The 19316-nt window shown below is 43.6% G+C and overlaps 1 long non-coding RNA gene across 1 annotated transcript; it reads right to left on the reverse strand.

Annotated features, from left to right (window-relative positions):
- Positions 1–9321: 9321 nt before the first annotated feature.
- On the reverse strand, positions 9322–19066 carry LOC123320461. The gene is made up of 4 exons (XR_006538761.1): positions 18928–19066; positions 18808–18876; positions 18530–18628; positions 9322–9479 (listed from the first exon to the last, which is right to left on the reverse strand). It is a non-coding gene; the product is annotated as an uncharacterized LOC123320461 (long non-coding RNA).
- Between the last annotated feature and the right edge of the window lie 250 nt (positions 19067–19316).

The raw sequence follows: 19316 nt of genomic DNA on the forward strand, positions 1-19316 counted from the left end.
AAGTTTCAACAAATTGATAGATCACACGGTAATTTCTCCAAATTTAACTTTTTTGCGGCTTTTTCTACTTTTGATATACTCAAGAGTGATATCGGTCACCTGAGACTTGTACCTAACAATACTTGCAAGTCACTTTCAGTATAACGACAGATTTTTAAACAAAATATAATTTTTATTTTCACTATTAAATGGCTGAGGATTGTCTACCAATCTCAGGGGACTTATATCGCATTGTGAAGCAGTCAACATGTTGATATTTTGAGATAAAATAAGAAGTTCAGTTTTAGTTTACGATACTCATTGAAAAAAAAATTATTTTTTTCTCGAAATAGACATTTTGACTGCTTTACATAAGTCGCTCATTGAGCTACAAGCAACGTCGTGAAAAGTACAGGGTGTCCCAAATTCGATGTCCAGTGAGGGAATCTCAGAGACTAGAGGAGTTACGAGTAGAAGAGTTGACACGTTTTCGAGCTCTTTTTCAGAGAAACAAAAGATGGTGAGAACCGTAGCCTCCTACGATTTTTCGTTTTCGAGTTATTAGCAAAAAATGAGATCTTGACAATTTCAAAAAGTTCTCATAACTTTTTTGTCTTTGAAGTTACAAATCTGAAACTGGAACCTTCTACAGGCACTTTTTTACGTAGAATCCACTGATGAGCTCAAAATATTTTTTCATTTCGAATCTTTAGGCGAACTTTCTTTTTTTTAAATGCAAACGTTTGTTGAATTTTCCATTTTTGAATTGGAAAAAAAAACTTTCGTAAATAAATAGTACAAAAGTGCCTAAGAAGGTTTGAGTTTCAGATATGTAACTTCAAACACAAAAAAATAACGATAACTTTACGAAATCGTCAATTTTTTGCTGATAACTCAGAAACGAAGAATCATAGGAGGTTACGGTTTTCACCATTCTTTGTTTCTCTGAAAAAGAATTCGGAAATGTGTCATTCGTTTTCTTGTAGCTCTTATTGTTCTCGAGATCCCCTCAGTAGACAACGAATTTTGCCCACCCGGTACATATTCAAAGTATTACGTAGATGGTGTAAATCTTTTCAAATTTTATAGATTTTCATGCAAAACATTTTTGAAGAAATATCTGATTTTGATCCTTTAAAACACCATGACGTTGTAGCAAATGAGCGATTTAACTCCATGAGTATTTTTCATAAGTTGCTTTATACTGGGCGTCCCAGGATTAATGGAAATAAATTCTGATATAGGTTCGTAACCTCAAAATAAGAAAAAAGGTTTCTATGGTGATATGTCCGGAATCGCTTTCGTTGCTTCAGCAATGAAAACTTGATTATGGATTTATTAAATTTTTTCAAAGTTGGACCAAGATGAACAAATGAAATGTTGCGGGGGTATTTCTTGAGTAGAGATGCACCAAGAACTCATTTTCTGACTCATCCTCCATAGCTAGAGAGGGGTGAAATCGACAACCCCTTTATATTTTCCACCATAACTTTTCACAGACTTCGAAATATGATTTCTTTTAAAATCTTTATTGGTAATTAGGTTTTTATCCTAGAAATGACAGTAACTACTTAAAAAAATTAAATAAGTCCTTCGTTCTATTTTTGAACAACATTAAATGATCTTCTCTTGTTGCTTAGGATCGACATTTTGTAATTTCGAATGTCGATTAGACCATCCAAATAATATTAAAAATCTATCATTTAGGTATACTCGGCTAAAAGGCAATAAAGTTTTCAGGAAATGTTTTCATTTCAATATATATTTTTCGATGAGCCTCAAAAAAATATGGTGGGTTGTCGATTTTAACCCTGTGTATCTATGGAAGATGAGTGAAAAACTGAATTCTAGGTGCATCCCTACTTGAAAAATACCACTGCAAAATTTCAGTTGTTCATCTTGCTCCTTCTTTGAAATAATTTAATAAATCCATAATCAAGTCGTAATTTTTAAAGTAACGTAAATCTTCAACGGAGCGCTTCGTCTTATTTTCAGGTACTGAACCTACATCCGAACTTATTCCCGTTAATCCAGAGACACTCTGTTATACCGGGTGTTTCACGAGTGGTTGGCCATAGCCAAATGGTAAATGCAGGTCTTTCAGAAAAGTTACCTCTTTTGTACTCTAACGTCCAGTTGCAGGAAAGTCCATTAAAATTTAATACTTCATTAAAATCTTAATCCTCCATTTTCCCCTTCAAAAATGACAGTTTTAAATTTTGATAGGACATCAAATCTTAATGGACTTTCCTGCAACTGGACGTAAGGTCATTATAGTTTCATTGGTACCGGGTGATTTGTGGATTTCGGCCTAAATTTTTGATATCCATAGCTGGAGAATGAGTGTTGCGATTTTGATGAAATTTTGTTGGCACATGCAATTCCGAGATTATCAGAACAGTACCTACACAGAATATTGGGATTTATCTTTCAAATATCAAAATCTCTATTTTCTGGATCAGTTGGAAATTCTTTAATTTCAGAATTTAAAAAATTCAATCTGCACTTTGCAAATCACACTCTTTTTAAATAATAATAACTTTATTCAAACCATATTTACATTGTATTACAATAAATTTATATCTATAATCAGAGTAACAAACATAAGAAATCATATTTAATTTTAATTTTTGAGATTGAGGTCCTGTTTTCAATTATTTCAATATCACCTGCTGGGATTCCGGATATCAAAAGCACTCTTTTCAATCATTTTTTTTAATCCTGATTCATCAACACACACCAGCACGCCTCCTGAAAAATATATTAAAAAAATGTATTATTGAAATGTGAATTCTTTGGACATTATCAATCTTAGGCAGAATGACATGTTATTTCCTTCTTCGAATTCAATTCACATAATAAAAATTCAAAGTGCAAAATAACAATATTTTCTGATTAATATGAATTTCTTACTTCTTCATGTTGTAAAGAAAACACATTCACGGAATCATAAATACTCATCCTTCATTCTGCTTAGGATTTGATAATTCCGAATCAGAAGGAATTCCCAATTTTCAATAATTCGAATTTCATCAAAAAAGAAACCACTCATTTTCAAGTTACAGAGAGAGATATTGAAAAGTCAGGCCGAAAGACCTAGATGACCTGCATTGATCACTAGTCTATGGCCAACCACCCTGTATTATACAGGGTGTTTCCATAACATGGGGAATAAATTCAGGGTATTATTCTCAGAGTGATTTGGGGTCGGAAAGGTCCCCTGCTGGTCTTTGTCCGGAAATGCTTTGTTTTCAAATTACAGGGCGTTAAATTTTCACACAAAAATAATAAATTTCTTTATAATATCGTTAGAAGGGACACCTCATAAAGGTGCTCATTTCACGTTGAATATCTCATCTTTAGCAAGTTTAGTAGTGTTTGTACGGGCATTGATTTTACTTTCATATTTTCAAAAGAAAATAGTACGCCATTGATTTTTTCCAAATTCATTCTTGGAATTCATATTCAATTTAGAATATAAAAGGACTCTTGCGTTTTTTTCTCTAATATGTACCGTGTATGGAAAAAAATTGAAAACGTTTGTTATTCAAAAAAAAAAAAACTCGAGTAGAGCAATCGAATAATGAATTTCATTTCAATTGTTGAAATTTGTCGTTGATGAATAATTGTTATTTATTTGAAAAACATGTAACGCCCTGTATCTTAGAAACGAATCATTTCCGGACATACTCCTACAGGACTTTTCCTCCGTAGATAGAGGAAGGGAAAGATAACGTAAACAACAAGAAAAAGTGTGTCCAACATCTCTATGTTTATGTTTATATTTACTGTGCGTCTACTCCATCTTTGTTTATGTTTACCCCAATATTCGAATGTTCATTATCGTGTTTGTGAATTTGTGTTTGGTGCATAGACTTAATGTTTTAAGTCTATGGTTTGGTGTGATAGTTCGGTTTGTGACTTGTGTATCGGGAAATTTGTGGTAAACAAAAACATGTTGATGTTGGTCACAGAAAGTCCTCCTTCGTAACTGCGCAATGCGGTATCTTCTCTTCCCTCTATCTACGTCCAAATCTCTCGAAGTATACCCAGAGTTTATTTCTCATGTTTAGGAAACACCATGTATATTACACACGATGACTGTTGGTTAGAATATTTCAAAGAAACACTCGAGATAAACACTTGAAATTTTATAGTTGAGCTTTAAATTCGTTCTCTTTCCCGTTTTACCGGAAATTATATCTACTTTCGTTTGTTTAATGTAACACCCAGTTTTCTTAATCATGATCATTGAATTGCTTCAATGTTGATAACATTGAATTGATAACAACAACAACAACCGACAACAGCCGACAACACCCGACCACAACCGACAACTGCCGACAACACAACACCCGACCACACCCGACAACTGCCGACAAAAGCCGATCACACCCGACAACTGCCGACAACACCCGACCACCCCCGACAACACACGACAACTGCCGCCGACAACAGCCGATCACACCCGACAACAGCCGACAACACAACACCCGAACACACCCGACAACTGCCGACAACACCCGAACACACCCGAGCACACCCGAACACACCCGACAACTGCCGACAACACCCGAACACACCCGAGCACACCCGAACACACCCGACAACTGCCGACAACACCCGACCACACCCGAACACACCCGACAACACCCGAACACACCCGACAACACCCGAACACACCCGACAACACCCGAACACACCCGACAACACCCGAACACACCCGACAACACCCGAACACACCCGACCACACCCGACAACACCCGAACACACCCGACAACACCCGACAACTGCCGACAACACCCGACAACTTCCGACAACACCCGACAACACCCGAACACACCCGACAACACCCGACAACTTCCGACAACACCCGACCACACCCGACAACTGCCGACAACACCCGACAACTTCCGACAACTTCCGACAACACCCGACAACACCCGAACACACCCGACAACACCCGACAACTTCCGACAACACCCGACCACACCCGACAACTGCCGACAACACCCGAACACACCCGACAACTGCCGACAACACAACACCCGAACACACCCGACAACACCCGACCACACCCGATAACACCCGAACACACCCAACAACACCCGACAACTGCCGACTAAACCCGACCACACCCGACAACACCCGAACACACCCGACAACACCCGACAACTGCCGACAACACCCGACAACACCCGAACACACCCGACAACTGCCGACAACACAACACCCGAACACACCCGACAAACCCGACCACACCCGACAACATCCGAACACACCCGACAACACCCGACCACACTCGACCACACTCGACAACTGCCGACAACACAACACCCGACCACACCCGACAACACACGAACACACCCGACAACCCCCGAACACACCCGACAACATCCGAACACACCCGACAACCCCCGAACACACCCGACAACATCCGAACACACCCGACAACCCCCGAACACACCCGACAACATCCGAACACACCCGACAACACCAGACAACACCCGAACACACCCGACAACACCCGAACACACCCGACAACACCCGAACACACCCGACAACTGCCGACAACACAACACCCGAACACACCCGACAACACCCGAACACACCCGAACACACCCGACAACACCCGACAACTTCCGACAACACCCGACCACACCCGACAACTGCCGACAACACCCGAACACACCCGAACACACCCGACAACTGCCGACAACACAACACCCGACCACACCCGAACACACCCGACAACACCCGACAACACCCGACAACTGCCGACAACACAACACCCGACCACACCCGACAACACACGAACACACCCGACAACCCCCGAACACACCCGACAACATCCGAACACACCCGACAACCCCCGAACACACCCGACAACATCCGAACACACCCGACAACCCCCGAACACACCCGACAACATCCGAACACACCCGACAACACCAGACAACACCCGAACACACCCGACAACACCCGAACACACCCGACAACACCCGAACACACCCGACAACTGCCGACAACACAACACCCGAACACACCCGACAACACCCGAACACACCCGAACACACCCGACAACACCCGAACACACCCGACAACACCCGAACACACCCGACAACACCCGAACACACCCGACAACTGCCGACAAAACCCGACCACACCCGACAAAACCCGAACACACCCGACAACACCCGAACACACCCGACAACACCCGACAACTGCCGACAACACCCGAACCGAAATTACAAATTTTCTAGATTGTATTAAAAGAAGACATACCAGTGCTTCTTCTCCGTTAATTAGAAATTCAATTGAATCATATATTTCATGACTTAAAACAATGAGAAGCTTTGGTATGTCTTCTAATGAAATCTAGAGAATTCGTAAATTTCATCTCAAAATATTGGAATAATGCCCTATTTGAGAAAATTTTTAGATTGTTCTAAGATTTCGGACAAATGTAGAATTCAATGAGTGGTCTGATTATGAATAAGAAAACTTGGTGTTACATTGAAAAAATGTCGTGTAATTTCTGGCGAAACCGGAGGTCGAGCGAATCTGTTCGTTTTTTCCAAGAATTCATCTCTCCCAACAAAGCTTAACTATGGAATTTCAAGTGTTTATCACGATTTTTCTTTGAAATTCACGAAACGGTCTTGGTGAAACACTCTGTATATACAGACTGCCTGTCCCGTCTATGGTCGGGGCGACGGACAAGGAGGGAAACACGCATTTGTGTGCTTTCCGTCCCTGCCTGTCCCGTCTATGGCCGGGACGACGGACAAGGAAGGAATTCCGTCCCTGTCTGTCCCGTCTATGGTCGGGGCGACGGACAAGGAGGGAAACACGCATTTGTGTGCTTTCCGTCCCTGTCTGTCCCGTCTATGGCCGGGACGACGGACAAGGAAGGAATTCCGTCCCTGTCTGTCCCGTCTATGGCCGGGACGACGGACAAGGAAGGAATTCCGTCCCTGTCTGTCCCGTCTATGGTCGGGGCGACGGACAAGGAGGGAAACCACACACTTGTGTGCTTTCCGTCCCTGTCTGTCCCGTCTATGGCCGGGGCGACGGACAAGGAGGGAAACCACACACTTGTGTGCTTTCCGTCCCTGTCTGTCCCGTCTATGGCCGGGACGACGGACAAGGAAGGAATTCCGTCCCTGTCTGTCCCGTCTATGGTCGGGGCGACGGACAAGGAGGGAAACACGCATTTGTGTGCTTTCCGTCCCTGTCTGTCCCGTCTATGGCCGGGACGACGGACAAGGAGGGAATTCCGTCCCTGTCTGTCCCGTCTATGGTCGGGGCGACGGACAAGGAGGGAAACACGCATTTGTGTGCTTTCCGTCCCTGTCTGTCCCGTCTATGGCCGGGGCGACGGACAAGGAAGGAAACACGCACTTGGGTGTTTTCCGTCCTCGTCTGTGCGGTCTCACCTCTCCCCGGTCCGGATCCAGATCTGAACAGGGCAGACGTGGGTCCTCACTTCTCCCCGGTCCGGATCCAGATCTGAACAGGGCAGACGTGGGTCCTCACTTCTCCCCGGTCCGGATCCAGATCTGAACAGGGTAGCGGTGGGTCCTCACTTCTCCCCGGTCCGGATCCAGATCTGAACAGGGCAGACGTGGGTCCTCACTTCTCCCCGGTCCGGATCCAGATCTGAACAGGGTAGCGGTGGGTCTCACCTCTCCCCGGTCCGGATCCAGATCTGAACAGGGCAGACGTGGGGTCTCACCTCTCCCCGGTCCGGATCCAGATCTGAACAGGGTAGCGGTGGTGGGGTCTCACCTCTCCCCGGTCCGGATCCAGATCTGAACTGGGCAGACGTGGGTCCTCACTTCTCCCCGGTCCGGATCCAGATCTGAACAGGGCAGACGTGGGGTCTCACTTCTCCCCGGTCCGGATCCAGATCTGAACAGGGCAGACGTGGGTCCTCACTTCTCCCCGGTCCGGATCCAGATCTGAACAGGGTAGCGGTGGTGGGGTCTCACCTCTCCCCGGTCCGGATCCAGATCTGAACAGGGCAGACGTGGGGTCTCACTTCTCCCCGGTCCGGATCCAGATCTGAACTGGGTAGCGGTGGGTCTCACCTCTCCCCGGTCCGGATCCAGATCTGAACAGGGTAGCGGTGGTGGGGTCTCACCTCTCCCCGGTCCGGATCCAGATCTGAACAGGGCAGACGTGGGGTCTCACTTCTCCCCGGTCCGGATCCAGATCTGAACAGGGTAGCGGTGGTGGGGTCTCACCTCTCCCCGGTCCGGATCCAGATCTGAACAGGGTAGCGGTGGTGGGGTCTCACCTCTCCCCGGTCCGGATCCAGATCTGAACAGGGCAGACGTGGGGTCTCACTTCTCCCCGGTCCGGATCCAGATCTGAACAGGGCAGACGTGGGGTCTCACTTCTCCCCGGTCCGGATCCAGATCTGAACAGGGTAGCGGTGGTGGGGTCTCACCTCTCCCCGGTCCGGATCCAGATCTGAACAGGGTAGCGGTGGTGGGGTCTCACCTCTCCCCGGTCCGGATCCAGATCTGAACAGGGCAGACGTGGGGTCTCACTTCTCCCCGGTCCGGATCCAGATCTGAACAGGGCAGACGTGGGGTCTCACTTCTCCCCGGTCCGGATCCAGATCTGAACAGGGCAGACGTGGGTCCTCACTTCTCCCCGGTCCGGATCCAGATCTGAACTGGGTAGCGGTGGGTCTCACCTCTCCCCGGTCCGGATCCAGATCTGAACAGGGCAGACGTGGGGTCTCACTTCTCCCCGGTCCGGATCCAGATCTGAACAGGGCAGACGTGGGTCCTCACTTCTCCCCGGTCCGGATCCAGATCTGAACTGGGCAGACGTGGGTCTCACTTCTCCCCGGTCCGGATCCAGATCTGAACTGGGTAGCGGTGGGTCTCACCTCTCCACGGTCCGGATCCAGATCTGAACAGGGTAGCGGTGGTGGGGTCTCACCTCTCCCCGGTCCGGATCCAGATCTGAACAGGGCAGACGTGGGGTCTCACTTCTCCCCGGTCCGGATCCAGATCTGAACAGGGCAGACGTGGGGTCTCACTTCTCCCCGGTCCGGATCCAGATCTGAACAGGGTAGCGGTGGGTCTCACCTCTCCCCGGTCCGGATCCAGATCTGAACAGGGTAGCGGTGGTGGGGTCTCACCTCTCCCCGGTCCGGATCCAGATCTGAACAGGGCAGACGTGGGGTCTCACTTCTCCCCGGTCCGGATCCAGATCTGAACAGGGCAGACGTGGGGTCTCACTTCTCCCCGGTCCGGATACAGATCTGAACAGGGCAGAGATGACAACAATACTAACAGGAACTCTTACTTTTCAGGTTCACCCAGGGTCCAGACGTTCGTGCAGGTCACCGAATCCAGACGTCCGTGCAGGTCACCGAAGAGTCTTCCATTATATATCCATTATATCTCACATAATGTAATAATGTCTCAATAAACTGGTCTCCTTATTTCTTTGTTTTACTTTCCAATATTCCTGTTCACCTGAAACATAAGTTACATCAATATTGTACCTTGACAGGTCAAGGTTGTTGTTGTTGTTGTTGTTGTTGTTGTTGTTGTTGTTGTTGTTGTTGTTGTTGTTGTTGTTGTTGTTGTTGTTGTTGTTGTTGTTGTTGTTGTTGTTGTTGTTGTTGTTGTTGTTGTTGTTGTTGTTGTTGTTGTTGTTGTTGTTGTTGTTGTTGTTGTTGTTGTTGTTGTTGTTGTTGTTGTTGTTGTTGTTGTTGTTGTTGTTGTTGTTGTTGTTGTTGTTGTTGTTGTTGTTGTTGTTGTTGTTGTTGTTGTTGTTGTTGTTGTTGTTGTTGTTGTTGTTGTTGTTGTTGTTGTTGTTGTTGTTGTTGTTGTTGTTGTTGTTGTTGTTGTTGTTGTTGTTGTTGTTGTTGTTGTTGTTGTTGTTGTTGTTGTTGTTGTTGTTGTTGTTGTTGTTGTTGTTGTTGTTGTTGTTGTTGTTGTTGTTGTTGTTGTTGTTGTTGTTGTTGTTGTTGTTGTTGTTGTTGTTGTTGTTGTTGTTGTTGTTGTTGTTGTTGTTGTTGTTGTTGTTGTTGTTGTTGTTGTTGTTGTTGTTGTTGTTGTTGTTGTTGTTGTTGTTGTTGTTGTTGTTGTTGTTGTTGTTGTTGTTGTTGTTGTTGTTGTTGTTGTTGTTGTTGTTGTTGTTGTTGTTGTTGTTGTTGTTGTTGTTGTTGTTGTTGTTGTTGTTGTTGTTGTTGTTGTTGTTGTTGTTGTTGTTGTTGTTGTTGTTGTTGTTGTTGTTGTTGTTGTTGTTGTTGTTGTTGTTGTTGTTGTTGTTGTTGTTGTTGTTGTTGTTGTTGTTGTTGTTGTTGTTGTTGTTGTTGTTGTTGTTGTTGTTGTTGTTGTTGTTGTTGTTGTTGTTGTTGTTGTTGTTGTTGTTGTTGTTGTTGTTGTTGTTGTTGTTGTTGTTGTTGTTGTTGTTGTTGTTGTTGTTGTTGTTGTTGTTGTTGTTGTTGTTGTTGTTGTTGTTGTTGTTGTTGTTGTTGTTGTTGTTGTTGTTGTTGTTGTTGTTGTTGTTGTTGTTGTTGTTGTTGTTGTTGTTGTTGTTGTTGTTGTTGTTGTTGTTGTTGTTGTTGTTGTTGTTGTTGTTGTTGTTGTTGTTGTTGTTGTTGTTGTTGTTGTTGTTGTTGTTGTTGTTGTTGTTGTTGTTGTTGTTGTTGTTGTTGTTGTTGTTGTTGTTGTTGTTGTTGTTGTTGTTGTTGTTGTTGTTGTTGTTGTTGTTGTTGTTGTTGTTGTTGTTGTTGTTGTTGTTGTTGTTGTTGTTGTTGTTGTTGTTGTTGTTGTTGTTGTTGTTGTTGTTGTTGTTGTTGTTGTTGTTGTTGTTGTTGTTGTTGTTGTTGTTGTTGTTGTTGTTGTTGTTGTTGTTGTTGTTGTTGTTGTTGTTGTTGTTGTTGTTGTTGTTGTTGTTGTTGTTGTTGTTGTTGTTGTTGTTGTTGTTGTTGTTGTTGTTGTTGTTGTTGTTGTTGTTGTTGTTGTTGTTGTTGTTGTTGTTGTTGTTGTTGTTGTTGTTGTTGTTGTTGTTGTTGTTGTTGTTGTTGTTGTTGTTGTTGTTGTTGTTGTTGTTGTTGTTGTTGTTGTTGTTGTTGTTGTTGTTGTTGTTGTTGTTGTTGTTGTTGTTGTTGTTGTTGTTGTTGTTGTTGTTGTTGTTGTTGTTGTTGTTGTTGTTGTTGTTGTTGTTGTTGTTGTTGTTGTTGTTGTTGTTGTTGTTGTTGTTGTTGTTGTTGTTGTTGTTGTTGTTGTTGTTGTTGTTGTTGTTGTTGTTGTTGTTGTTGTTGTTGTTGTTGTTGTTGTTGTTGTTGTTGTTGTTGTTGTTGTTGTTGTTGTTGTTGTTGTTGTTGTTGTTGTTGTTGTTGTTGTTGTTGTTGTTGTTGTTGTTGTTGTTGTTGTTGTTGTTGTTGTTGTTGTTGTTGTTGTTGTTGTTGTTGTTGTTGTTGTTGTTGTTGTTGTTGTTGTTGTTGTTGTTGTTGTTGTTGTTGTTGTTGTTGTTGTTGTTGTTGTTGTTGTTGTTGTTGTTGTTGTTGTTGTTGTTGTTGTTGTTGTTGTTGTTGTTGTTGTTGTTGTTGTTGTTGTTGTTGTTGTTGTTGTTGTTGTTGTTGTTGTTGTTGTTGTTGTTGTTGTTGTTGTTGTTGTTGTTGTTGTTGTTGTTGTTGTTGTTGTTGTTGTTGTTGTTGTTGTTGTTGTTGTTGTTGTTGTTGTTGTTGTTGTTGTTGTTGTTGTTGTTGTTGTTGTTGTTGTTGTTGTTGTTGTTGTTGTTGTTGTTGTTGTTGTTGTTGTTGTTGTTGTTGTTGTTGTTGTTGTTGTTGTTGTTGTTGTTGTTGTTGTTGTTGTTGTTGTTGTTGTTGTTGTTGTTGTTGTTGTTGTTGTCGGGTGTGGTCGGGTGTTGTCGGGTGTGGTCGGGTGTTGTCGGGTGTGTTCGGGTGTTTTCGGGTGTGCTCGGGTGTTGTCGGGTGTGTTCGGGTGTGCTCGGGTGTTGTCGGGTGTGCTCGGGTGTTGTCGGGTGTTGTCGGGTGTGCTCGGGTGTTGTCGGGTGTGCTCGGGTGTTGTCGGGTGTGTTCGGGTGTGGTCGGGTGTTGTGTTGTCGGGTGTTGTCGGGTGTGGTCGGGTGTTGTCGGGTGTGTTCGGGTGTTGTCGGGTGTGTTCGGGTGTTTTCGGGTGTGCTCGGGTGTTGTCGGGTGTGCTCGGGTGTGTTCGGGTGTGGTCGGGTGTTGTGTTGTCGGCAGTTGTCGGGTGTGGTCGGGTGTTGTCGGGTGTGCTCGGGTGTTGTCGGGTGTGTTCGGGTGTTGTGTTGTCGGCAGTTGTCGGGTGTTGTCGGGTGTCGTCGGGTGTGTTCGGGTGAGGTCGGGTGTTGTCGGGTGTGGTCGGGTGTTGTCGGGTGTTGTCGGGTGTGGTCGGGTGTTGTCGGGTGTTGTCGGGTGTGTTCGGGTGTTGTCGGGTGTGTTCGGGTGTTGTCGGGTGTGGTCGGGTGTTGTCGGGTGTGTTCGGGTGTGTTCGGGTGTGTTCGGGTGTGGTCGGGTGTTGTGTTGTCGGCAGTTGTCGGGTGTGGTCGGGTGTTGTCGGGTGTGCTCGGGTGTTGTCGGGTGTGTTCGGGTGTTGTGTTGTCGGCAGTTGTCGGGTGTTGTCGGGTGTCGTCGGGTGTGTTCGGGTGAGGTCGGGTGTTGTCGGGTGTGGTCGGGTGTTGTCGGGTGTTGTCGGGTGTGGTCGGGTGTTGTCGGGTGTTGTCGGGTGTGTTCGGGTGTTGTCGGGTGTGTTCGGGTGTTGTCGGGTGTGGTCGGGTGTTGTCGGGTGTGTTCGGGTGTTGTCGGGTGTGTTCGGGTGTTGTCGGGTGTGGTCGGGTGTTGTCGGGTGTTGTCGGGTGAGGTCGGGTGTTGTCGGGTGTTGTCGGATGTGGTCGGGTGTTGTCGGGTGTTATCGGGTGTTGGGTTGTCGGCAGTTGTCGGGTGTGGTCGGGTGTTGTCGGGTGTGTTCGGGTGTTGTCGGGTGTGTTCGGGTGTTGTCGGGTGTGGTCGGGTGTTGTGTTGTCGGCAGTTGTCGGGTGTTGTCGGGTGTGTTCGGGTGTGGTCGGGTGTTGTGTTGTCGACAGTTGTCGGGTGTTGTCGGGTGTGTTCGGGTGTTGTCGGGTGTGGTCGGGTGTTGTCGGGTGTTGTCGGGTGTTGTCGGGTGTGTTCGGGTGTTGTCGGGTGTGGTCGGGTGTTGTCGGGTGTGGTCGGGTGTTGTCGGGTGTGTTCGGGTGTTGTCGGGTGTTGTCGGGTGTGCTCGGGTGTTGTCGGGTGTGGTCGGGTGTTGTCGGGTGTGTTCGGGTGTTGTCGGGTGAGGTCGGGTGTGTTCGGGTGTTGTCGGGTGAGGTCGGGTGTTGTCGGGTGTGTTCGGGTGTGGTCGGGTGTTGTGTTGTCGGCAGTTGTCGGGTGTGGTCGGGTGTTGTCGGGTGTGTTCGGGTGTTGTCGGGTGTGTTCGGGTGTTGTCGGGTGTGGTCGGGTGTTGTCGGGTGTGTTCGGGTGTTGTCGGGTGTGCTCGGGTGTTGTCGGGTGTGTTCGGGTGTGCTCGGGTGTTGTCGGGTGTGTTCGGCTGTTGTCGGGTGTGCTCGGGTGTTGTCGGGTGTGTTCGGGTGTGGTCGGGTGTTGTCGGGTGTGTTCGGGTGTTGTCGGGTGTGGTCGGGTGTTGTCGGGTGTGTTCGGGTGTTGTCGGGTGTGTTCGGGTGTTGTCGGGTGTGGTCGGGTGTTGTCGGGTGTTGTCGGGTGAGGTCGGGTGTTGTCGGGTGTTGTCGGATGTGGTCGGGTGTTGTCGGGTGTTATCGGGTGTTGGGTTGTCGGCAGTTGTCGGGTGTGGTCGGGTGTTGTCGGGTGTGTTCGGGTGTTGTCGGGTGTGTTCGGGTGTTGTCGGGTGTGGTCGGGTGTTGTGTTGTCGGCAGTTGTCGGGTGTTGTCGGGTGTTGTCGGGTGTGTTCGGGTGTGGTCGGGTGTTGTGTTGTCGGCAGTTGTCGGGTGTGTTCGGGTGTTGTCGGGTGTGGTCGGGTGTTGTCGGGTGTTGTCGGGTGTTGTCGGGTGTGTTCGGGTGTTGTCGGGTGTTGTCGGGTGTTGTCGGGTGTGCTCGGGTGTTGTCGGGTGTGGTCGGGTGTTGTCGGGTGTGTTCGGGTGTTGTCGGGTGAGGTCGGGTGTGTTCGGGTGTTGTCGGGTGAGGTCGGGTGTGTTCGGGTGTGGTCGGGTGTTGTGTGGTCGGGTGTTGTCGGGTGTGTTCGGGTGTTGTCGGGTGTGTTCGGGTGTTGTCGGGTGTGGTCGGGTGTTGTCGGGTGTGTTCGGGTGTTGTCGGGTGTGTTCGGGTGTTGTCGGGTGTGCTCGGGTGTTGTCGGGTGTGTTCGGGTGTGCTCGGGTGCTGTCGGGTGTGTTCGGCTGTTGTCGGGTGTGCTCGGGTGTTGTCGGGTGTGTTCGGGTGTGGTCGGGTGTGTTCGGGTGTTGTCGGGTGTGTTCGGGTGTTATCGGGTGTGGTCGGGTGTTGTGTTGTCGGCAGTTGTCGGGTGTTGTCGGGTGTCGTCGGGTGTCGTCGGTTGTTGTCGGCTGTTGTCGGTTGTTGTTGTTGTTATCAATTCAATGTTATCAACATTGAAGCAATTCAATGATCATGATTAAGAAAACTGGGCGTTACATTAAACAAACGAAAGTAGATATAATTTCCGGTAAAACGGGAAAGAGAACGAATTTAAAGCTCAACTATAAAATTTCAAGTGTTTATCTCGAGTGTTTCTTCGAAATATATTAACCAACAGTCCTCGTGTATAATATACATAGTGTTTCCTAAACATAAGCAATAAACTCTGGGTATACTTCGAGAGATTTGGACATAGATAGAGAGAAAATACAGCATTGCGCAGCTACGAAGGAGAACTTTCTGTGACCAACATCAACATGTTTTTGTTTAACACAAATTACACAATTTCCAGGCATGTCTACAACGAAATTCCCGATACACAAGTCTCAAAACGAATGAAGCACTATTACATCAAATCATAGACTTAAAACATTAAGTCTATGCACCAAACACAAATTCACAAACACGATAATGAACATTCGAATATTGGGGTAAACGTAAACAAAGATGGAGTAGACGCACAGTAAATATAAACATAAACATAGAGATGTTGGACACACTTTTTCTTGTTGTTTACGTTATCTTTCCCTTCCTCTATCTACGGAGGAAAAGTCCTGTAGGAGTATGTCCGGAAATGATTCGTTTCTAAGATACAGGGCGTTACATGTTTTCTAAATAAATAACAAATATTCATCGATATTTTCTAAATGACAAATTTCAACAATTCTCTTAATTTGAGAAGCTCTACTCTGGTTTCTTTTTTGAATAACAAACGTTTTCAAATTTTTTCCACACATGTACATCTTTTAGAGAAAAAACGCAAGAGTTCTTTTATATTCTAAATTGAATATTAATTCCAAGAATGAATTCTACTTTGGGAAAAATCACTGGCGTACGTACCATTTTTTATTTTGAAAATATGAAATTCAATGCCCGTACACACGCAACTAAAGTTACTAAAGATGAGTTATTCAATGTGAAATAAGCACCTTTATGAGAAGTCCAAATAAGCACCTTTATGAGAAGTCCCTTCTCGCGATATAATCGAGCAATTTATTATTTATTTTTGAAAATTTAGCGCCCTGTATTTATTGGAAACAAAAATCTGCTGGACCTTTCACTCTGAGAATAATACCCTGAATTTATTCCCCATGTTGAGGAAACACCCTGTATATTGAGGGGTTGGCCATAGACTAGTGATAAATGCAGCTCATCTAGACCTTTCGATTAATTGAAAACAGGACCTTAATCTGAAAATGAAATATGATTTCTTATGTTTGTGTCTCTATTGATTTGCAAAGTGAATGAAGAAAAATTTCCAACTTCCAACTGATCTAGAAAATAGAGATTTTGATATCCCAATATTCTGTGTACTGTTGTGATAATCTCGGAATTGCACATGCCCACAAAATTTCATCAAAATGGCAACACTCATTCTCAAGCTACGGATATCAAAAATTTAGGCCGAAATTTACAAATCACCCAGTATCTACGAAACTTACGGCCCTAAAGTACAAAAGAGGCCTAGATGACCTGTATTTACCATTTGGCTATGGCCAAGCGCTCGTAAAACACCCGGTATAACTAATACTTCAATCAACGATTCCTAGGTTTCGTTTTGCAGGTTTCAGATTTTATAACGCTCAAACAGCCCATTCCTTCTACAGGGTGTACCGGGATTAACGGGTATAAGTTCGGATGTAGGTTCAGTACCTGAAAATAAGACGAAAAGTGTCTATGCAGTCATGCCCGAAAACGCTCCGTTGCTTTAAAATTTTACCACTTAATTATTGCTCTGTTCAATTCCTTCAGAGGAACTGAAATGTTGCAGTGATATTTTTCAAATAGGGATGCACCTAGAATTCAATTTTTCATTCATCCTCCGTAGCTACAGACAACCCTTTTTCATTTTCCACCACAAAGTTTCATTTAAGGCTCACATTGAAATGATTTTTTTCTGGAAACTTTATCATCTTTTAGCTGAGTATAAATATAGATCCTTTTTCTTGAACATCACATCGATATATTTTTAACTAACTGACTAAATCGTTAGTTAATACTATGCAGGGGTCAAACTGACATTCGAAATTAGAAAAGATCGATCCTAAGCAACAAGAGAAGATCATGAAAATTTTGAAATGTTGATCAAGAATAGAGCGAAAAATTCATATTTTTTACGTAAATACTATCATTTCTAGGAAAAAAACTTAATTATCAATAAAAAATTTCAATGAAATCATCATTCGAAATCTGTGAAATGTTATGGTAGAAAATGAAAAGGGGTTGTCGATTTCACCCCTCTCTAGCTATGGAGGATGAGTCAGAAAATGAGTTCTTGGAGCATCTATACTCGAAAAATACCCCAGCAATATTTCATTTCATAATCTTGGTCCTACTTGGAAAAAATTTAATAAATCTATAATCAAGATCAAAGAGTACTCTTTGACTTCATCTTGGAAGCAACAAAAGCGTTTCCGAACATACCACCACAGAAACCTTTTGTCTAGTTTTGAGATTACGAACCTATATCCGAATTTATTTCCATTAATCCTGGGACACCCAGTATGAAGCAACTTATGAAAAATACTCAAGAATTTGAATCGCCCATTTGCTACAACGTCATGATGTTTTAAAAGATAAAAATCAGATATTTCCTCAAAAATGTTTCGCATGAAAATCTATAAAATTCAAAAAGATTTACACTATCTATGTAATACTTTGAATATGTACAGGGTGGGCAAAATTCGTTGTCTACTGAGGGGTCATGTCGAAAGCAATAAGAGCTAGAAGAAAACAAATGACACATTTCCGAATTCTTTTTCAGGGAAACAAATAATGGTGAAAACCGTAACCTCCTATGATTCTTCATTTTTGAGTTATTAGCAAAAATTTGACGATTTCGAAAAGTTCTCGTTACTTTTTTGTTTTTGAAGTTACAGATCCAAAAAATGAACCTTCTTAGGCGCTTTTATACTATCTATTGACGAAAGATAAAGAGAATTCGTTGTCAACTGAAGAGATTTTGAAAACTATAAGAGCATGAAGAAAACAGATGACACATTTCTTAGCTCTATTTCATAGAAATAAAGAATGGTGAAAACCGTAACCTCCTACGAATCTTCCTTTGTTAGTCATTAGTAAAAATTTTACGATGTCGAAAAGATCTCGTTTCTTTCTTGTCTTTGAAGTTACATATCTGAATCTTGAACCTTTTTTTATATGTAGAATATATTGACGAAAGATTTTTTTCCAATTAAAAAGGAAAAAATTCAATAAAAGTTTGCATTTAAAGAACAAAAGTTCGCCTAATAATAATAATAATGATTCGAAACGAAGAATATTTTGAGATCCTCAGTGCATTCTACGTGAAAAAGTGCCTGTAGAAGGTTCCAGTTTCAGATTTGTAACTTCAACGACAAAAAAGTTACGAGAACTTCTCGAAATCGTCAATTTTTTGCTGATAACTCAGAAACGAAGAATCGTAGGAAACTATGGTTCTCACCATCTCTAGTTTCAGAGATCCCCTCACTGGACATCGAATTTGGGACACCCTGTACAATATTTCATGACGTTGCTGTAGCACAATGAGCGAATTATGTGATGCACTCAAAATGTCTATTTTGAGAAAAAAAGAATTTTTTTTAATGAGTACTAAACTAAAACTGAATTTTTTATTTTATGTCAAAAATATCAACATGTTAACTGCTTCACAATGAGATATCAGTCCCCTGAGACATTTAATATTTAATAGTGAAAATAAAAATTATATTTTATTCAAAAATCTGTCGTTATACTAAAAGTGACTTGTGAGTATTGTTAAGTATCTGTCTCAGGTGACCGATATCACTCTTGAGTATATCAATAAGTGAAAAAGCCGCAAGTAAGTTAAATTTTGAGAAATTACCGTGCGATCTATCAATTCGTTAAAAATGAAATATATAACCTTACAGTTTGTATTCCTTTTGGGTTCTTCCTACAAGTTATTATTGGGATGTTCCTCATCGCAAGAACCAGATCACTGACCAATTAGTCATCGTAAGTAGTAATCTGCAAAGAATTTTGTAAGTTAATATTTTTCATTCTTGTATAGTGAAAACAGTACATAATTTGTTGATTTTTCATGTGATTAAATCTATGAGAAAGTAGGTGAAGAAAAAGAAATACTAAAAGACAGATCAGCATTCACTAGAATGAAAATTTCTGATGAGAGAAAATAATGGACTTACATCTGAATATTGAATCTCTCGCCTTCTAGAATAATCCCTTAGATAACAGTGCTTCATAGTGGACCAGCCCTGAAAGAAGAAATGTTAATACGACTCAATATTACACAACAATTTCCATACCTATGAATGTTCCCAATATTTAGAATAAATTTTTTTCTATGCCGTTGATAAGGTTTATGTATACTCCAACTCCAGTCCTCATCAAATTGGCTCTTTGAAATGTGAAAATTTCCGACTCCATAACTCTGGCTGCTCCATTCTTTTCTCCCTCTCTGACCTAAAACCTGAAAAAGGCATCCTTACAAATATGCAACGAATAAAATTACTTGAAAATGTTCATAACCTTGAAATATTCCAAGTTGTATAAATTCATGTATCACGATACAAAGAAAATATGTATGTGTGTATACTCGATATATTACTGTGAATCTTTGATAATATAGAATCGGCTAATACTCTTCTAAGAATTTGAAAAAATAACTGCAATGTATCGAAAACTGTCCAAGCTC

This window comes from Coccinella septempunctata, chromosome 9 (genome assembly GCF_907165205.1).
Source record: "Coccinella septempunctata chromosome 9, icCocSept1.1, whole genome shotgun sequence".
Taxonomy (NCBI): domain Eukaryota; kingdom Metazoa; phylum Arthropoda; class Insecta; order Coleoptera; family Coccinellidae; genus Coccinella; species Coccinella septempunctata.